This window comes from Manis javanica, chromosome 7 (assembly GCF_040802235.1).
Source record: "Manis javanica isolate MJ-LG chromosome 7, MJ_LKY, whole genome shotgun sequence".
Lineage (NCBI taxonomy): Eukaryota > Metazoa > Chordata > Mammalia > Pholidota > Manidae > Manis > Manis javanica.
In genome coordinates this window covers 118,270,447-118,290,575 of record NC_133162.1, presented here as the reverse complement: position 1 = coordinate 118,290,575, position 20,129 = coordinate 118,270,447, and the positions used below count along the sequence as shown (strand labels likewise).

At 41.6% G+C, this 20,129-nt stretch overlaps 1 protein-coding gene across 4 annotated transcripts in view; it reads right to left on the bottom strand.

Moving 5' to 3' along the window:
- Positions 1-20,129, bottom strand: part of LYPD6B (LY6/PLAUR domain containing 6B) — a 172,801-nt gene that overhangs the window by 110,532 nt on the left and 42,140 nt on the right. Inside the window, exon 1 of one of the 4 annotated variants that reach the window (XM_073241413.1) lies at positions 4,604-4,623. The exons of the other annotated variants lie outside the window; for them this stretch is intronic. The gene's annotated coding sequence lies outside the window, so the exon portion shown is untranslated. Of the gene's footprint in view, positions 1-4,603; positions 4,624-20,129 lie in introns of those variants that run through there. 4 annotated transcript variants of the gene reach the window in all.

Sequence of the window (20,129 nt, the reverse complement as noted above, 5' to 3'; positions counted from 1 at the left end):
GAAATCATTTCATGCCCTGGGAGTTCCTGCCCTCAATGATCTCTGAGAGCCGTCTCCTGAGCCATGCTGGGTTCAGAGCTCACGTAAGTCTGACCTACTCTGACGACCTGGGAGCAGGTGTTAGGGCCCCCACCAGCCCATATGGCACCTTTATGCAAATTAGGAAAAGGCACCTTCCCTGGGCAGATGAGCCCTGTGTGTGTGTGTGCATGGCATGGTGAGAGCCTTTGAGAAAAGGCCTCCCTTTCTCCAGGCCAACACCACTTTCTGCCAGACAGAGCAAGTGTCAAATTTTGGCCCCACTTAACCCTTTGGCTCAGTGCCCTTTTCAGTGAACCACAGGCCTAACTATACTTGGTGGCTGGCCAAGCATTACCTAAGCCTCAGCATTTCCAATGGTTACCACTAAATTCTTTATTCAGTGGTTGACTTTTTTGAGCTACTGAAGGACCTCCATGCCACTCTAATTCCTTTTCGTTTGCAGCCTTTGGGATGTACAGTGGCTCAGCGGTACTTCCCCACTTAGTGGGGATGTGGAAGAGGAATATACTGGAAGAAAGGAAGCTCGGCTAGTTCCCTGGAGGGCTGCACATTTCCTCCGGTTTTGGCTCGTCACTGCTAGCTCTGTTCCCATCACCAGCCGCTTTCAAGGCTGGTTCTGGCAGAGAAGCATGCCTTCACGGAGATGGCCAAGTTCTTACAACCAAGCTGACAATGAAGGCTGAGTAATTAGCCGGGTTTGGAGGTATGCCTCTTTTGCCAATGGCATGCAGTAATGAACTTCAAGTCAAGATAAATTATTGAAGGTAGCAGGACTTGACAACAAGTGGGTCTATTGTTTACGCAAATGAGTTCTGTCTGAAGACATAGCTCTGCCCTGCAAGATTAGAACACTGACAGGGATTGGTTCAGCAACATGAGTGTCGATTAAAAATGCCACAAAGAGCTGAACAGCAGAAGGGGCCTGGGTTAGTGTTAGCAGACAGGGAGCAGATTTTTATTTGTTTTGCCTTTTACACTCCAAATACTGGGTAAACATAGCACAACTGGCATGGCAATTTTGACAGGAGGATTTTAGAATGTTAGCAAGTTCAAAGATGAGTTCATTTAGCCTTTTACAATAGCTTATACAAGGCCACCACTGTAAAAGTTAATAAACAAGAAATAAGTCGTTAAGATAATAAATAAGCTTTGCTTCATAAGGCCCTCTGAGGAAGGGTAGTGAGGAGGAACTAACCTTGTCCAAGAAGAGGATATACCGGCCAGTGAGCCATCTTTGAAGGTGAGTCTCTACAAGGTCCTTTAGGCCCAGGTCAAGGGCCCACTGCAAACTGGCGACAGGGCAGGGGGCCTGGGGAAATAGGACCTGCTCCTTATGCCCAATGCCTACCAAAACAGACCACTCTCCAGTCTGCAGCCCTGGCCCTCTCTCATCTAAGGCCAAAGGACTCCAACCTGACCCCTGCTTTTAAAAGACCCACACAGTTGCTTTTGAATACAAATCTCTAGAGGAAGCAGCAGAGAAAATAATCCACCTAAACCAGAAGTGGCAAGCTGGCATCAGTTCATGTGTCAACGCCTTCTGATAAGCAGTAAGTGCTTGGAACATGGTTGAGATGCATTCTGGGGCCATACCTGGGCCCGAAGGGAAAGGGGCTATAACTGTAATAACTTTATAATATAGCATGACCCACCTTAGACTCTCAGGTGATCTGTCACACCCCATCCCTCCCCAGCAGCCCTTGGCAGACATTGTAAACAATCTTTTCCTAACAGGAAAAGAGTTGGTATAAATGGTTCTCTTCAGAACAAACCCATGAAATTCCTCATACTGAACATAATGAGGGCAAACTGCTCATTCAGAGCAACAGCACTCAAACAATGGAGGGCCCATTCCTGCTGAGAACCGTCCTGTGCAGCCTTCAGGAACCTAAGAAATAACTTCTGACCCAAGGCCCTGGCCACCTTAAATAGCAGGGCTGTGTGTCAACTTCCAAGGGTCTCCCATCCAGGCACAATCATGTGGGGTCTCACCTTCACTGCTAGCTCTTTCAGTTTTTGGAAAAATCAGGTTTTAAAAGTCCTTGAGTTTAAGACTTGTATTCCTGAAGCTCAGCCACCACAAAGGGAGGCATTCAGTCCTAGACAGGTGCCACACACAGCTCTTTGGACCCTGGGAAGCCTAGCTACCTCCTGGTTTCCAGGCCTCACTTCATTACTCAGAGACATGGAACAGAGCAATCTTAAGAGTTCTACTGGATTCCAAGCTTGGGGGGACCTTGGAACACGGACTGCCTCCTGCTGGCGCTGGCATCAGCCAACCACAGCAGAGTCATCAGGCAGTGGAGACACCCACTCTGGGATCTGCAGCAATGGAAAAGTGCTTGTCTCTCTGAAGGGTTTTACCTTCCCTCCCTAATCCAATGGATGACAACAGCAAAGCTTCTTTTATAGATTTCACTGAAGCACAGGCAGTACACCTTCAAAACCTCAGCTCATAACCAGCTATATAAGAGAAACATTAATGGTCATTGGACATCAGGAAACATTTACTTAAGCAATTGTCTTGGCCACAGGTCAGGAATTCAGAAGCCATTCTGAGTCACTGATCATTACTGCGACACTGCAATATGTGGAAAAGGCATCTGGGAGCTTGTGAAGGTAGAGGATGTGGCAGTGCATCAAAGTCCCGTCATCTCCCATTTATCTTAAACTTTCTACTGTTGAAGTGGTATAATTTTTTTTTAATCTTCATATCTCCATATAGATATGTGTATATGTCTCTACATATAGGTATACATATATCCCTATAACTCTGTATCTATATATGTGGGGGGGTGTATATAAAAGTCCTAATGTACTTATATAGTAGATAAGCTTATATTAGAGAAGCAGTACAAGGTATCAAAACCATTTTTCAATCTCCTTGGTCATGTCCTATACAACTCACACACAGAAAACAGATTTGGATGTGGATCCAATTCAGTCTGAGAACTCAAAATTTAGGATAACCTCAGAAAGTGTAAGTCTCAAGGGGTTCACAATGAAACTCAGAGTGTATAAACAGTGGTACCTAAAGGAAATAATTCTGGGAGAGCACTGGGGGAGTCTCTTAACTCCTAGGATTTTCCACCCCTCTATGCTAACTCCCTCAGATAGTGATCAAAAGGCAAAGTTATAACAAGCAAGCAATTATTCATAATTTCTATGTGCAAGATCTTTAAGAGATACTGCCTCAAAGTAATAAAAAATGCAGTATTTGATTTAACTTTATAAAATTATACTCCTCTCTATGTTCTCATTAAGTCTTATGTCTGTGCATTAAAAATCATGTAGGGTACGTAGTGACATGACGATACTGCTGATGTTTAGATTCAAGCACACTTGTATTTCTCACTGATAGATCAACAGCCATTCATTTTTCCCAAGTCAGTAAAGCAACCGGATTTATTTAAGAGGCTTCTTTTATTGCCTACTCTACCTTATAAAAATCTCTTCATGGTATCTGATCCCAAAACTGCCTTCTTCCCTTTAGTTCCTCCCAGTTACACCTATGCTACCTTCCATAAGAAGGTACAAGGATCCTAGAAGAGAGGAACATGTCACAGCCTGGGAAGGACACAGGTTCAACTGTTGCCCAGCAGAGGCCGTCAGGGTCTGGCACTCCCCCACCGGGGAGGTGCAACCCAGGTTGCCGAGTCAGCAAAAACTCACAGGATGTTCAAATTTGAAATTCAGATAAATGTTATTTGTTGTTTATCTAGAATTCAAGTGTAACTGGATGTCCTGTATTTTATCTGGCAACCCTACTTCCCTCCAGAATGAGTTCCAGTGTGTGGCGTGCACACAAGGACACTTCTGTCTCAACTCCTGTTGAGACTGCAACTTTCACAGAGAAAAATCTGAAGAACAGTGCCTGCATCTGTACCATTCCTTGAAGGCCTCATGCTTAAGGACTTTCAAAGTGTCTTTGCCCTGCTTTTGTAGTGGGAGAGGTTCCCTTTGTGTGGGGAGAAAGCAGGGGAGGAGGAAAACGGTGCACGGTGCCACCAGAGCAGTGTGCCTACCAGCTGTTCAGGCTCTACTTCAGTAGTAATACTCAGCTCCTGGGGCCCTTTAGAGGTGACAATAATAATGATAATTATGTGCTGTTATTTTTGAGCACCTGTTTACTAATCGCCAGCCACTGAAATTGGCATGAATATTTGGTTGGCTTCCACTGAGAATGGAGATTTAGCTACACATTTTGAGATCCGGCTCAAAAATCCTCCTATGAAAACAACTGGAGTTTTAAACCTTCTATCCACACAAAAAAGAACGCTTTCCTTTGGACTAGAAGAAAGCAGCTCATCTTTTTCTTTGTCTTCAGTTCTAAAACATTCCTTTCATTCCCTTCTCTTAGGGGAACTTGTACTACCTCAATTAATGAATCCCTCAGTCAGCAGCAACTCACTCTTTTCCCACCTGCAGAAAGTAAGTTCAGAAAGAAAACAAGAAGAAAAAAAAAAATCAACCACCCAGAGATGGCTGAGAGGTTTAATTATTGCTTGGAAAACAACCCCCTTTCACAGCATCTTTAAGAGTAATTTTCATAATTACTTACTGATTGAAACTTTGACTTGCAACAGGGAAAAATCATTTCCATATTAATATTAAGTAATGATTAACACAGCTCAGGACTGAAGTTCAGGCTCTGAAAGAAAGCATGGACTAAGTTGAAACAAAGAAATTTAACCCATAGAGGCAAATTTGCTATTTGTCTCTCAAATAATTTTTCCCTTCATTAATCGGCATGCAATAACCCTCAGTGATAAGTCCGCCAGAGGCAAGTCAGGCGGTTACCATGGTGTCAGAACAAACAGGCCTCCTCAGACTTGCTGACGCTCCACCTCCTGTTCTGCTCTCTCCCTCCTCTGCTTTGTGCCTGTTTCTGTGCAGCTTCCTCCTCTCTCCCCTCTCTGTCTGTGTGCCCACCTGTTCCTGTCCTTCTCACGCCCTCTCCAGATCACTGTCTCGTCCTCCCTGTCACCCGGCTTCTTTCTCCCTTCTCCTTGGCATCTCTTGCTCTGTCTTGTGCTCTCTACATGACTCTATTCATGTTTTTGCTCTCAGTCCCTCTCTCCCACGTCACAAAGTCCAATGACTTCAACATTGAACAGAGAGCCATCTGTCACCCGGCTTCTTTCTCCCTTCTCCTTGGCATCCCTTGCTCTGTCTTGTGCTCTCTACATGACTCTATTCATGTTTTTGCTCTCAGTCCCTCTCTCCCACGTCACAAAGTCCAATGACTTCAACATTGAACAGAGAGCCATCTGTCACCCGGCTTCTTTCTCCCTTCTCCTTGGCATCCCTTGCTCTGTCTTGTGCTCTCTACATGACTCTATTCATGTTTTTGCTCTCAGTCCCTCTCTCCCACGTCACAAAGTCCAATGACTTCAACATTGAACAGAGAGCCATCATTAACCAGATTAGCTAAGAGTAAATAACTTTTATTGTTCAACCCCAGTGCATACACATCACTAAGCACTCCTGTGCTCAATTAAACTCCCATTTGGAGAGGAAAAAACTCAGCTAGATGTACATACTAATTTTCACAGTGAGAATGACATGTCTTTGTGTTTATCTGGGAGAATGGTATCACCTTCTGCAGACTGTATACCATCCTTTTAAAAAGAGAAACATCTTTTCAAGTTTTGTCTTTATCTTAGTACATGAGCTATGGTATCCATGCCATAATCTTGTAAAACAAAAATTCTTGACCATTAAGTCATACAAAACAAAATAATGACAGAAGATATTAACGTTTTATTGTTTTGACGGTTATTTTTGGAATCGCTACTTCATACATACTCATCCTCCTTAAAAGTCCCTTAACAAGTGGCTAAGCAACGGCCAAGCAAGTGAGTCAACTAATATGGTGCTGGTCTGAAGGCCCCTGTCACAACTAAGAAGCTAGGTGTACCTATTGGCAAGGATCAGACATGAAAAGAGGGATTATAATTGGTGCTTATGGTCTTGCTGTCCATGAATGTTTCATTTTAAGTCATTTAAGTTTAAAGTAAAATCTAATTCTGTTCCTTCTTCTTTGCAAAGAAAATCCATCTGCGAGATAATGAATACTCTCAAGAGTTCTAGTCTTACAGGAAATGCAGCACTATTCTCCTGCTCTCATAGGCACCTTATCTGGAGCTTAATCCCCAAGTGGTAACCCCAGGACAGCAATCTCCTGACTATTCCACCAGCCTGGGATTCGGAAGTATTTTTCAGACAATCCCTGGGATATGTGGTTCCACAAATCTGATTATGATCTATACATGCAAAATATGTCCCCAAGATTACATCATGTCCCTGGCATTCCAGAAGTGAAGTTATGAAACTTTATTCATTTGTTTCCTTATGGGAGCCAGAGTCCAATCATTCTTACCTCAAAAGTTCCTTTGTATTTACCTAGTGAAATTGCATGCTAGTATTTAAATCCTTGCTTGAGCATTTTAAAAGGAAGAAAAATGTTTGACTCTACGTACTATTTATTATACCTATTCATTCACACACAGGGACCAAGAATAATTATAGGTACCGAAAATTAAGTAGATAATTATTTTCTTATTTGCTGGAGGAAATCTTCTCATTCATTATACATGTTTATTTTACCCATTTATTGTTCCACCACTTTCTATCAACTGCACAATACCAAAGTAATATTCTGTTAGAATCATCAAGAACAAAGGAAAAGTCAAGAACATTCTTGTTCCACTATAATTAGAAAGACAAAGTTGGTGTCAAGGAGTCTCAGAATGATGGACAACAATCACAGATGAAGGAGAAAAGGCATCACAGGCGAGTGGAGCTGGGGTTAAGAATGAGAAAGTAATTTCAAAACGACTGTCATAAATTGGGAAGAATCAAATTATTCACCAATAAGTGCTAAAGAAGTAAAGAAAAATTCAGTTCCCTAATACATATGAGAAATGTAAAAGAAAATTTTGGGGAAAAGAATCACAAATTGTAAGAGCTATGGGTCATAAAGAAAATATTAAAACACACATGTGAAAAGAATAGACATCCAGTCCTGTAGGTAATGAAAAGTGAACCACATGCAGCTCAAAATGTCAAATCCAAGGGAAAATACCTGACCTCAATCTGTAATGAGATGGCCCATGCGCATTAGAGTAGAGATCATCAGGACCCGCAGGGATTGTCCTAGAACAATAGGTAGCAGATTACCCTAACTTCTTCAATGGAAATGCTGACAGGGTATCTTGACAGTGTATCATGACATTGCGTTGAGACCAGGGCCAATTCCTGTCCCAGCCCTCAGCACCAACAGCCCTTACATCCAATGCTACGTTCATCAGGCCTCTACCTGTTTGGGGCTGGTTGCATCTGGACCAACACAGACTCATCACACGTCTGCGGGAGCTCTGAGGTCAGCTTCTATAGCCGCACATCACATCCTTGACTTCTTTGATCTCTGTCAAAATGTAATTTCCTATCTGCGCATTCCCAACCTCTCTCCTCCGTCCTTGCTCTCCTTGGCAGCCATCTTCCTCTGCTACCTGCCCCTCAGACTGTCTACTGTACCTTCTGGTAACCTTGTTTCTAAGTAAAATAGCCCTTTAGTACCCATACACTCCTCTCAGAAGAGTTCCCACCTTCTGACTTAGGTTGGAATCTGGCTCTTTCTTAGAGATACTGTTTCTTCCCCAGCTTATGCCAGCCAGCTACCCTCTCCTCCTAATCCTGAGCCATGTGAAGAATTCATTTGTCTATGAGGACAGAACCCAGAACTCTAAGACAGCAACAGCTCTAGGAGATAAGACACTGTATCTCTTTCACATAAAGAGATATCTAGAGGGGGCCTCACAAAGTCAGGAGGAACCAAGTCTGCTTCTTATCTTACTGCTCCACCACCCTCAGCAGGCTCTTCTGCCTCATAGGACAAGAGGGTCATCATTTCATAAGACAGCGCAAGCAAACTGGAGTTAGTCAGAAGAGAAAGGCTTCTTTTCTAAGGAAGCTTTTATCAGTTGCGAGCACCGCTTCTGCTTACATTCTACTGGCCACACCATATGCCAGGTAGCTGCTGCAAGGTGGCCAGGAAATGCAGTCTTACTCTGGGTGGCTATGTGCTCAGCTAAAATTCATGATTATATTGTCAAGGAAGGACAGATATGGAGAGTCAGCTCTCAACCTCTGCCTCAGAAGTGAGTCTTTGATGTCAGGGCAGCTTCCAGAACCATAAGCCTGTCTTGGTTTATAGAGACTGCCTAGTCACTTCCAAGTTCTCAGTGACACCTGGCTCATGGTCTTCATGACATTCCAAACCCCCTTGTCATCTAAGACAACTTTCACATGCATGCAGATTGCCTACCCGGCTTCCTCGCATCACAATTATTTGACGTCCTCAGTGCCAACATTAACACCTTCGCCTTCCCTCCGGTTCTGCTGTCCCTCTCCCATCCACATGATAGATCTGGTCATCACCTTTGACATCTTAAAATGCAATCCCAATTTCCTATCCTTCTAGCTTTCTTACTTTCCTACTCTGTCACACATTTAGACCACTAGTCCCTGACAGCTACATTTTTTCCCCAGTCAGGCTTTCTCTCTACCCTTCTCTCTGTCCCTACTTTCCCTTCCTTCTTCTCTCCCAACTTTCCATCCCCTTTTAGGTGTGGGCAACAAAAGCTGGTGCCCATAGTTTTAATCTCGACACCATTGTTGCTTACATGGACTATCACCCTACCTTCCCAGCAAATCTCTAACCTGAATCAATTGTTTGTAATACAGTAATTTTCAAAATTAGCTTAAAATTGTAACAGTCTTCAAACTATCTTTTTATACCACTTTCTCCCCTACTAGATTACAGCCTTTGTCTTCTCTATATTTTAGAGGAGTGATTGACCAGAGTCACCTAGTAAATGACGACTGGTTTATGGGCAGCATGGACAGATAAATGACTTGAGGACAAGAAGAATATAACCTGGACTGTAGTATTTTTAGGTAGATTTGTAACTACTTGAAGAAACAAAGAATGTCAGTTATGAATATTAACTCAAGGGAAACTCATGAAAGGAACAATTCAAGTCTTTATCCTTGAACTTGTCCTAAGCAACAACATGAATGAGAGAATATAGTTGGCATAATTATTTAAAACACCAAAGACTTGAAACCAAGAGTAAGATAAATGTGGTATTAAGATCCAAACGTTCTCTCAGAGACTCCAAGAAGTAACTAGTGGTTACCAAAGGGGAGGGGCGTGGGAGGGCAGGTGGGGAGGGAGGGAGAAGGGGACTGAGGGGTATTATGTTTAGTACACATGGTGTGGGGGGTCACAGGGAAAACAGTGTAGCACAGAGAAGGCAAACAGTGAATCTGTGGCATCTTACTACACTGATGGACAGTGACTGTACTGGGGTATGGGTGGGGACTTGATAATATGGGTAAATGTAGTAACCACATTGTTTTTTCATGTGAAACCTTCATAGAGTATATATCAATAATACCTTAATAACAATTTTTTAAAAAAAGGATCCAAAGGTTCTCAATAGGTTAGAATGATGGGTCAAAATCTATCATATATATCTATATAAAATCTTTTATTTGCATGTATGTATATACAGATGATCTTTCATTTATTTCCTTTAATCAGGACAAATATAAAGCCTTTCATCTCATTTAGGCCCTCTTCTTAGATAAAAAATTCCAACTTTACAGATGTAGAGATACAATGGAACAAAACTGCACAACTAAAAAAAATATAAGGCTTCACTTTATCACAAAGCTCAGTACGAATGAAAAGTTCTCCCCAACTACTTCATCCTACCTTACAAACAGACATAAGGCATCAAGAACTGAGTCCTGATTTATTCTGTGTGCAGTCACACTTCAAGCACTGGGTTTAAAGCATGGCACCCAGATATTTTCAGAACAGTTAGGAAAAAGAGAACAAATTCAAAGAAGTTACCTCACAAAACTCACGTGAAAGGTATGCATCTTAATCATTTTATCTAGTCCCATGGTGAGCACACTGATGTTGCAAAATGCTATAGTTCCACAGACTCAGGGTTCCAAAATGATCAGTGCTTGCCATGTAATAGGCATTTAGTAGGAATCAGTTAAATAATTAAATGAAGACAAACTCTTATTGCTCTTACATAAAGTGTTAAAGATTTAGATCCTTCATTTGCTTTGTAGCCAATATCAATGGGTCACCTGTCCAACCTATCAACCCTAAAGATCTGAGATAACTCTAAGAAATAGGATATTCTTTCAAAATAACTAAAAGATTTTTATAGTATCTTCATTTATGTAAGTCTTGCATGTAGAATTTTGTCAAGTCTGGTTTAATATAAACAACTGTGCATGAAAAAGCTAAAAGTACTGACAATATTGATAAGATTACTTCTAGCATTCTGTGAATACCTTTAAACCTTTGGCTTAAGCCAAAAAAAAGTCTAAATGAGAACAAGTGACCTAAAAAGGCTGATTTAATTATATTATTTAAGTGTATATTGATTTCATTTTGCCATGTAAGTCATTATGACCCACTGGTCAGTTAGAAATTATATCTGAACCACTCTCAGAAAATCAGTCCATTTGGTAAAAAGCCTATGTAACTGCATGTGAGGCTATGTTATGTTAATGCCTTAGACTGGATTTATACCCTTCAAAGGGGGGATTCATAGATCTCTGAATTACAAAGTGTTTCCCCAGGATATCACCTGTTATCATTACCTCATCATCCTGTGATGACCCCAAGTCCCCAGTACACAGCAACAATGGAAACAAAGGGAGAACCAGAGAATGCCCCAATCCCTTCAACATATAAATCAACAAGGAGCCATGATTTCAGGTTCCCACAATAAGTGGTGGTCTCTATCCCCGTCACACACTATTCAGTGCTTTTGTAGAGGAAGAAAATGAGGTAGGATTTGAGCACAAAGAGCCAAGATTTCTACCACAGCTGTGAAAAATAAATGTGAGTGGCTGTAGCAACAGTGTTCTACACACTCACCTGTCCAGCCTCTGCACAATTAAGTGATTTTGATTTTTTAAATAGATTCACTTTACTTTTTTATCACACCACTTAAATATTTTGAAATCCATATTTTAAAGGTCTCACGCACTACAGGATGGGCAAGACTGCACAACAACAATTAAAACCAACCAACAAACAAAAAAATAACAGGAGTTGTTCATAGACAGCAGGAGTAATTTACTTCCTCTACTTATTTAAATTGATGCTTTCCTTAAATTTTCTAGTAAACTCATTGAAGTATAATATATCCAAACCATAAATACATACAGTGCAGAAGATCATCCAGGAAAAATATTAACATCAGATTTAAGTGTTTTAATTATCTTATAGAATCATTTGTTCATATCAAGCATGAAAAGGAATGGAAGAATGCATTACTGAATCAGCATAGCTACGTTTTAGAGCAGAGGACTGGCAGTGCACAGCATGTATGTCACCAATCTTCCTTCTAGAACCTGCACAGACACAGCTAACCCCACACTTCCCAAGGCATCCGGACACACCCTCCCAGCCCAGCCCAGCATGACAATCATCCCCTATCAATCTAAAAATCTCTGAGTTGGATTTGTAATTGATTTGTATATATAACTGAAGGTGAACTAATTGCCTAGAATATTGTCCCTGTTTGCTGTGCCACATGCCAAATAACTATGTCAAAATTAAAAAATATTATTCACAGAATCTTGAACATACATCAAATACACTTACAGTATGTCAGGCACCATACTACATGCTTTCCATGCGTTATAACTCTGTTGATCCTACATTGGTAGTGTCATCGCCATTTAAAGGTGAGGAAACTGAGCCTTTGAGAAGTTAAATACCTCCTCTAAAGAGGCCCAGGAAGTATGGGGTACATCTGTTCAGTTGTCATTCCTAAAGCTATACATCACCCCCTTTCTTCTCAAAGGCTCAAATTGTCTATTTGATACAACTACTTACCTTTAACAGAAGAATTTCACACTCTACATCCTAGTGTTGTGGTATGAACAGTTAATCACTACTATGAAACTCCCCTCAGCTGTCAACTCCACCACACTTTGCTTAACCATTGCACACGGGTCTAGCACTAAACACTGACTATTCAGTTTAAACCTATTAGTACCATTGTTACTATCCAAAATGGAATGTTGCTTAGAAGAATTCCTTCACCTAGAAGATAAACTTTTAAGAGATGTCAGTTTGGCAGAGCTGTACCTACTGCTCATGTTCTTGAGCTGTTAAAAGTGGAACGGTGTCACCACCAAAAAGCAAGAGAAGGCAATGTGGCTGGGATTTTTTCCTGGCATTAGAATTTTCCAAGTAACTGATGATCCAAAGAGAAAATTATCCAGTCAAAAAGACAACATGTTCATGAAATTTTGAAACTAAAAGATCAACTTTAGACCAAAGGACATAATATTAATGTATCTGTTCATATACTCCCCCTGCTAGGAAAACCATATTCTGGGACGGTATAATCTAATCTATACTGAACACAGACCACAAGTACTTAGAAAAATGCTCCTGCATAAGCTTGGTGTTAAGCAATTCAAAGAAAACCTCTGAAAGAGTTAGCTGGTTAGTCTATTTTCTACATGTCTTGGAAGGTTCTAGAAGCTACCCTCCATCACAGAAAAGCATTAACCCAGGAGACATCTAACACTAACAGAAATAAAACAATTCCAAAGGCAGCAAGGAAGGGATGTGGAGGCAAGGAGGTATCAACCGTGTCCTAATGAAGGTTAAATGTGGAGGAGAAGAGGGCCCTCGCCCAGACATGCTGGCACCCTGATCTTAGACTTCCAGCCTCTGGACCTGTAAGAAATAAATATGTTGTTTATAAGCCACCCAGCCTGTGACTTTTGGTAGAGCAGACTGAACGGACTAAGACAATGTTTAACCTGAATCTGCTCACACTTGTAAACCTAACTTCCAGTTTACTGGAAATGCACAAGATAGACAACACATGAGGAAGCCATCGTGAAACCTATCCAGTGCGACTCCTCCAAGACAGGTAGCCTGGACTCTCTAAAAGGTTAAGTAGGTGTGTAGAATGTTATAAATTAAAAGGGATCAAGGACACATAACTAAATGCAATGCTTGAGCCTTGATTAGATTCTAATATGAAAAAAAACTATAACACATTTTTTTAATAAACAGGGATGATACAATGAGCCATAAGAAACATAGTTGGTCATTCAGATGACAAAATACCTATTACCCAGGTATATTTTGCCTTCATCCACAGTTCCTGAAAACACTTCAGAGCCTTAAAAGTGAAATGGGTGCCTTCTCATGTTGATGAGAGACTTTTGCACCCCCACACAAGGACAGGGGTTGAATCAGCCATTGGCCAATAATTTGGTCAATCACAACTATGCAATGAAGCCGTCACAAAAACCCATGAGAGAATTGTCTCACTTTCTTGGATTCTCTTCTCTGTCAGGCAGCTTCCACGTCTGAGGAACCAGAATGCTCCCATGTGCAACCAAGCCAGGTCCCAGGCCCCAGGAGGACAGAAGCTCCTTTATTTGGGCCACTGCCCCATGTATCTCTTCCTCTGGCTATTAACTTGCATCCTTTATGGTATCCTTTATCACACTGGTAAACAAAAGTGTTTTCCTGAGTTTTGTGAGCCACTCTAGCAAATTAAGCAAACCTAAGCAGGAGGTCATGGGAACCTCCTATTTGTAGCTGGTTGGTCAAGAGCACAGGTAACTGGCCCTTCACACACATACACATGCATGAATGCACATGTGTGCACTGGAATCAGGTCCAAAAATCAAAAGGAGTTGTACTGTTACTGCTATGTACTATTTATTAATGTTGTGTAGGAAAAAACACACAGGGAAATTTGAAAATACTGGATATTAGATAAATACAATTTATTAATTTTCTTAGGTGTAATATTATATTATGGTAATGAAAGGAAAATGTCCTTTTCCTTAGGAGAGGAATTCAGAGGTATTTAGGGGGGAAATGCCCTGATACCACAAACTGAAGAGAGAGAAGCAAGAGTAGAGAGAGCAAACTGCTGTTGGCCGGTGCAGCATACTGGCATGGGACACATGAAGCTCCTTCCTCTCGTAATAGTGCTCTGTGGTCATGCACTGATGTGTGCTCCTTTATTCCCACTCGAGGGGACTTTGTCCAGTGTCTCCGGACTAGAGCCTGGAGACATGGGATTCCGCACTGGCTTCGTTATCTGACAGCGAGAGCCTCTGCTCCATGTGCTGGCACTGGGTTTCCTTCCTGGAGACATGCCCAGGTGTGCCCAGGCAAGCAGTGAGAAAGCTGTCACACCCTCAATTCCTTATTTCCTACAGGCAATGGGGTAGAAAGAGAGGCCTGAATTGTTGGCTGTACTCAGCCAGGTTCAGCTGACAAGCTCTTTGGCTACCTAACTACATGGTAATTATTGCCCTCACAATGGAGTCCAGCCAACCCGGGCCCTCTGCTGGCACGAGGAATGTCCCAAGTAATTTCAAATAATAATAATGACAATCACAGTTCTTGAGTACTTACTATGTACCAGACACCATTCTAAGTGCCTTACACATATCATAATGTATGGCTTTCCAGATGAATTTCCCTTTATCAGTTATCATTAAGTACTACTAACAAGTAGTGAATGAAACATTAATGGTAGGCAAAGGCTAAACTATAACGTGTTATTATTCACATTCAGAAGGCTAAGTCATCTCTGCTGGAAAAAAATGGGAATTGGTACTGGGGGAGGAGGAGGTTCATTATTTGTCTCCTAAGAATCATTAATGCAAATCTGCCCTCAAATACTTACATGTCTAGGCAACCATTTATCAGCAGAAGGAATATACTACAATCAAAACCACACCTTGCTGCTTGACGTCCAAGGCAATCAAAGCAAGAGAAGCAAAGATGGATTACCTGATCTAGCAGTTCCTCTCCCACAACCCAACGCTAATCGGCCATCGCTAATCCACCCCTTGCCATCGGTCCCAGCTCTTTTCACATGTTGGCATTAGAAAATTCAGAAGCTAGAACAGATGTTTCCTTCCTCAAAGTTACTGCAGTTATTAACAGGGAGAAATAAAGTTTCCAATATCCCCTGGGAATAGAGTAAGATGAAAAGAAGACCTTCTAACATCAAGGAAATTAGGCAGGCATTTGAATCTTGGAGGGTGGAAGCTGAATTATATGAACTCCACTATTTAACTACATAGTAGCTATAGAGAAGGCAGTAACTTTTTACTGATAGGAAGGCTACACTGGTATATCATACAGCAATTGGTGAAGGACAGCAGAAATGCTACCCTAAAATATGACCACAGCAGTTCAGGACTTGCCACCTAAAGTATGCCACTTTGGGGTGTGGACATTTGGTATTTTGAGCTGTAGGCACTTGAAAAAGAATAAATGCAGGGATAGGCTCTCTCTTGACTCCTCTTATCTGCTAAGATGGATCCTCTAAAAGGAACTCAAGTACTCAAGTATCATAAATCTGCTCCCCCAGAGTTTCATCAACCGGTGAAGACTGACTCTTGGCACAGGAGAGGAGACTAGAAGTTGACACCACACCCCAATGAACTATCCTACCTTCCATCTCTTCTTCTAAAGGCCCATTTATCCTTCCTATAATTCATTTACTCTCCCTTAAGAGGCCTCCGTCCTCCACCCCTCAACCCCTTTCCCTATTAAAACAGTATTTAATCCTGAACTCTAAGCCACCTGGAAGAGTTATTTTTCCCTGGGTATCTCCCATGTATACGTAGTAATGAACTTCGTTATTTTTCTCTTGTTAATCTGTCTGTTACTACAGAGGTCTCAGCTAAGAACTTAGAAGTGTAGAGGGAAAATTATTTTTCCTCTCCTACAGAATGAATGGCCATCACTCCAGGCAAAAACATGAATGTAATCTCATATAATCTTGACTAAAAGAAGCCAGACACTAAAAAAAAAAAAAATACTATGACTATGCAAATTTTTCATATAATCTATTCACAATTCTTAAAATTTTTTTAATATGTATTGAGAATAAAATTCAAAATAAGCAACAATAATGAATGCTGTTAAGAGTTCAATAATAGTCACCTTCGGAGAGAGAGGTAGTAAGTGGGAAAGGGCACCATGATCAGGGGGTGTCTCTGGGAGCCAGTAAGGTTCTATTCCTTGATGTGGGTGCTGGTTACACAAGTATGCTCAATGTGTGAAAATTCATTGAACTATAGTCTTCTTTGTGCACTTTTACATTTATGTTATACTTCAATAAAGAGTTTAATTAAAAAATGAAGGCAATCAAAACCACAATTAGATGCCACCTCATAACTATTAGAAAAGCCATTGTCAAAAAATATGTGTTGGCAAAGATGTGGAGAAAAGGGAATCCTCAGGAGCTATTGTTGGGAATGTAAATTGGTGCAGTCACTATGGAAAAGTGTGGAGGTTCCTCAAAAAATTAAAGATAGAATTCTTTAATTCTTTAATACACAGAAATTCCACTTCTGTGTATTTATTGGAAGAAAACAAAAATGTTAACTCAAAAGATATATACTCCAATGTTCACTGCAGCTTATTTATAATAGCCAAGACATAGAAACAACCTAAATGTCCACTGACAGATGAATGGGTAAAGAAAATGCAGTCCACTGCACCCCACATACGCATACATAGAGGAATATTATTCAGCCATAAAGAAAAGGAAATCCTGACATTTGTGACAGCATGGATGGATCTTCATGGCATTATGTTAAGCGAAATAAATCAGAGAAAGCAAATACCACATGGTCTCACTTATATGTGGAATCTAAAAATCAAACAAACAAAACAAGCTCCTAAATATGGAGAACAGATTGTTAGTTATCAGAGATGGGGGTTGGGGGAAATGGTAAAGGGGATCAAAAGGCACAAACTTCCAGTTGTAAGATAAATAAGTCATGGGGATATATGGACAGCATGGAGATTACATATTACATATTGCATATTTGCAAATTGCTAAGACAGTAAACCTTAAAAGCTCTCATCACAAGAAAAAGAAATTCCGTAATTATATATATGATGGAGTTAACTAAACTTACTGTGGTGATCATTGTGCAATACATACAAATACCAGATTATTATGTTGTACATTTGAAACCAATGTCATGCCAATTGTACCTCAGAAAAAAATTTTTAAATATGAAAACAATTTAATACTCCTATACCAAGAGATCTGACCTCTAGCTTTGAAACAACCTCAGAAATGGTGGTGTCATATAACTTCATCCAATTAAAGAAAGTGAGAGCTCAAGGCAATTGGAATCCCAACTTCTAAGTCTACCCTTAAAGTGAAATTAGACACAGTCCCTGTAATAGCCATACAAATAACTCTGAGGGCATTAGCAAGAATTGCTATTGGGGAAGTAATTACAAAGGCCTTTGATCTTCTATTATACCTTCTATCTAGGATCTCAAAGAAGCCAGCAAACAAACAGGGCCCAGCAGTGCTCTGACAGAGGCACCTGTGTCTTCATTTATTTAAAGCAGCAGACCCAGGCCCTCACCTTTACGTGGTAGTAGCTGAATTCAGGAAAGGACCCAGATGTTACTCATGGTCTAATAAAAAAATGCCATGATTAAATCAAGACTCAATATGAGTTAACTTCTGTCTGGTATTTATAAGCAGGATCCCAGTCAGATAGCAAGTTTGTGTCCCAAGCTTCTTCCTAATATTAGATCAAAAGCAAGGGGAAATGAGATAAGAAAAACAGTACAATCTGCACTTCAGACCTCCCAATTGCCCCTATTGCCTACTGTTATGGGTTGAATCGCAATATGTTCAAGTCCCAACCCCCAGGATCTCAGAATGTGACATTTGGAAATAGACTTGTTGCGGATGTAATTAGTTAGATAAGGTCATCCTGGAGTACAGTGGGCCCTAGTCTAACATGACTGGTGTCCCTATAAAAGGGAAACCTTGGGGACAGACGGAGACACACACGGACAATAGCATGTGAATACTGGAGTCATGCTACCAAAAGGAAGCACCAGAAGCCAGGACACAGACCTCGAGCAGACTCTTTCTTGGAGCCCTCAGAGGGAGCATGAACCGGCTGACACCTCGCTCTCAGACTTCTAGCCGCCACAAGTGTGTCAAAAGACATTTCTGTTGTTTAATCCAACCAATTTGTAGTACTTTGTTATGGCAGGCCAAGCAAAATAATGCTCCCACATAGCCAGGATTTGGCAGTGTTAGTTAACAAGGCAGTTCTATCTTTTTCTTGGAGATGGAGAAACAAATACAGAGAAATAAAGCAGACTGCTTCAAGTCACAAAGCCCCCACTGAGTCAGATTAGAATTTGGGAACCTAGAAAAATGTCTTCTGCTTGAAAATCAATTTTCAAAATAAGAAAGCTAATGAGAAAAAAAAAAGAAGCTGCTTCAAGAAGTTGGGAGCAGTAAAAGCATGAAAGAAATGCCAAACTCTCCTTCCCTGGAGGCCTGCTAACTCCTCTGTCTGGCATGGCTTAGGATGGGGCTATCTCAAGAGAAAGGTGGCTGTAGTATGGCCTGGAAGGTATGGCCTAGCCCTGCAAATCTAAGCCAAAACCCACACACCTTCCCCCAAGACTCGTAATTCCCTCTGCAGAAATGAATTACTTTTTAAAGGCCTGAATCTGCTAAAAAGAATGTAGTTACTGAAAATGAGGCTAGAAAGAAAAAAAGAGAATATGAATAGAAATGGCATTTTAATAAGTAATAAGACTTCAAGGAAGGCTAGTAGTTCAAAATCACTTCTGAACTTTAATATAGAATAAATCAACACTGTCTTGCAAAAATGTCAGCCCAGCAAAAACCTTGCCCAATAGTGTCCATTTTAAATGCAGCCATAGAAAGTAAAAATGAACCCCTAGCCAGGCGGAGCCAAGATGGCGGCATGAGTAGAGCAGCAGAAATCTACTCCCAAAACCATACATATTTTTGAAAATACAACTATCCCTAAAAGAGAGACCAGAAGACACAGGACAACAGCCAGGCTACATCTACACCTGTGAGAACCCAGCATCTCGTGAAGGGAGTAAGATACAAGCCATGGCATGGTGGGACCTGAGTGCCCCTCACCCCAGCTCCCGGCAGAAGGAGAGGAGTCAGAGCGAGGAGAGGGAGCCCAGGACTGCTGAACACCCAGCCCTACCCATCCACACTGGAGCACAGACACACAGTGTGTGGGGTGCTGCATACTAGGGAAACGGGACAGTAAAATCTGTGAGTGGGTCCCCGCAGCCAGCACCCCTGGGACAAAGAAAAGTGAGTGCTTTTTGAAAGACTTAAAGGGAGAGGGACCCCACCGCTGGACAGAAACATCCCGGGACACACTTAGCCCAGCAGCTGGGAATCCCGGGGAACTCCGGGCACCCTAACCCCCTGGGCGGCAGCACAGCTCGGAGGCCCCTCACAGAGATAAATAGCCTCCCGACCGTTTCCCCTCCAACACTGCTCCGCCATTTCAGAGCAGCAGTCTGAGGCCAGCCACACCCACAGCAACCGCAGAATTTAACTCCATAGTGGCTGGGCAAGAATCAGAAGTCCCGTCTGCATGCAGCTGCCCAGCACAAGCCGCTAGGGGTCACTGTTCTCCCAGGAGAGAAAGGGCACAAACTAGCAAGAAGGGACATTCCCCTGGCCGACACGTGCACCAGCTTCCGGCAACTACCACTATCGCCATGAAAAGGCAGAAGAATTTGATACAAACCAGACTAACCCAGACATCCTCCCTAAGAAGGAATCTGGGGAGATAGACCTAACCAATCTCCCTGAAAAAGAATTCAAAATAAAGGTCATAACCATGCTGATGGAGCTGCAGAGAAATATGCAAGAGCTAAGGGATGACATCCGGAAGGAGATTACAGAAATGAAACAATCCCTGGAAGGATTTATAAGCAGAATGGCTAAGATGCAAGAGGCCATTGATGGAATAGAAAACAGAGAACAGGAACACACAGAAGCTGATGCAGAGAGAGATAAAAGGATCTCCAGGAATGAATCAATGTTAAGAGAACTGTGTGACCAATCCAAACAGAACAATATTCACATTATAGGGGTACCAGAAGAAGAAGAGAAAGAAAAAGGGATAGAAAGTGTATTTGAAGA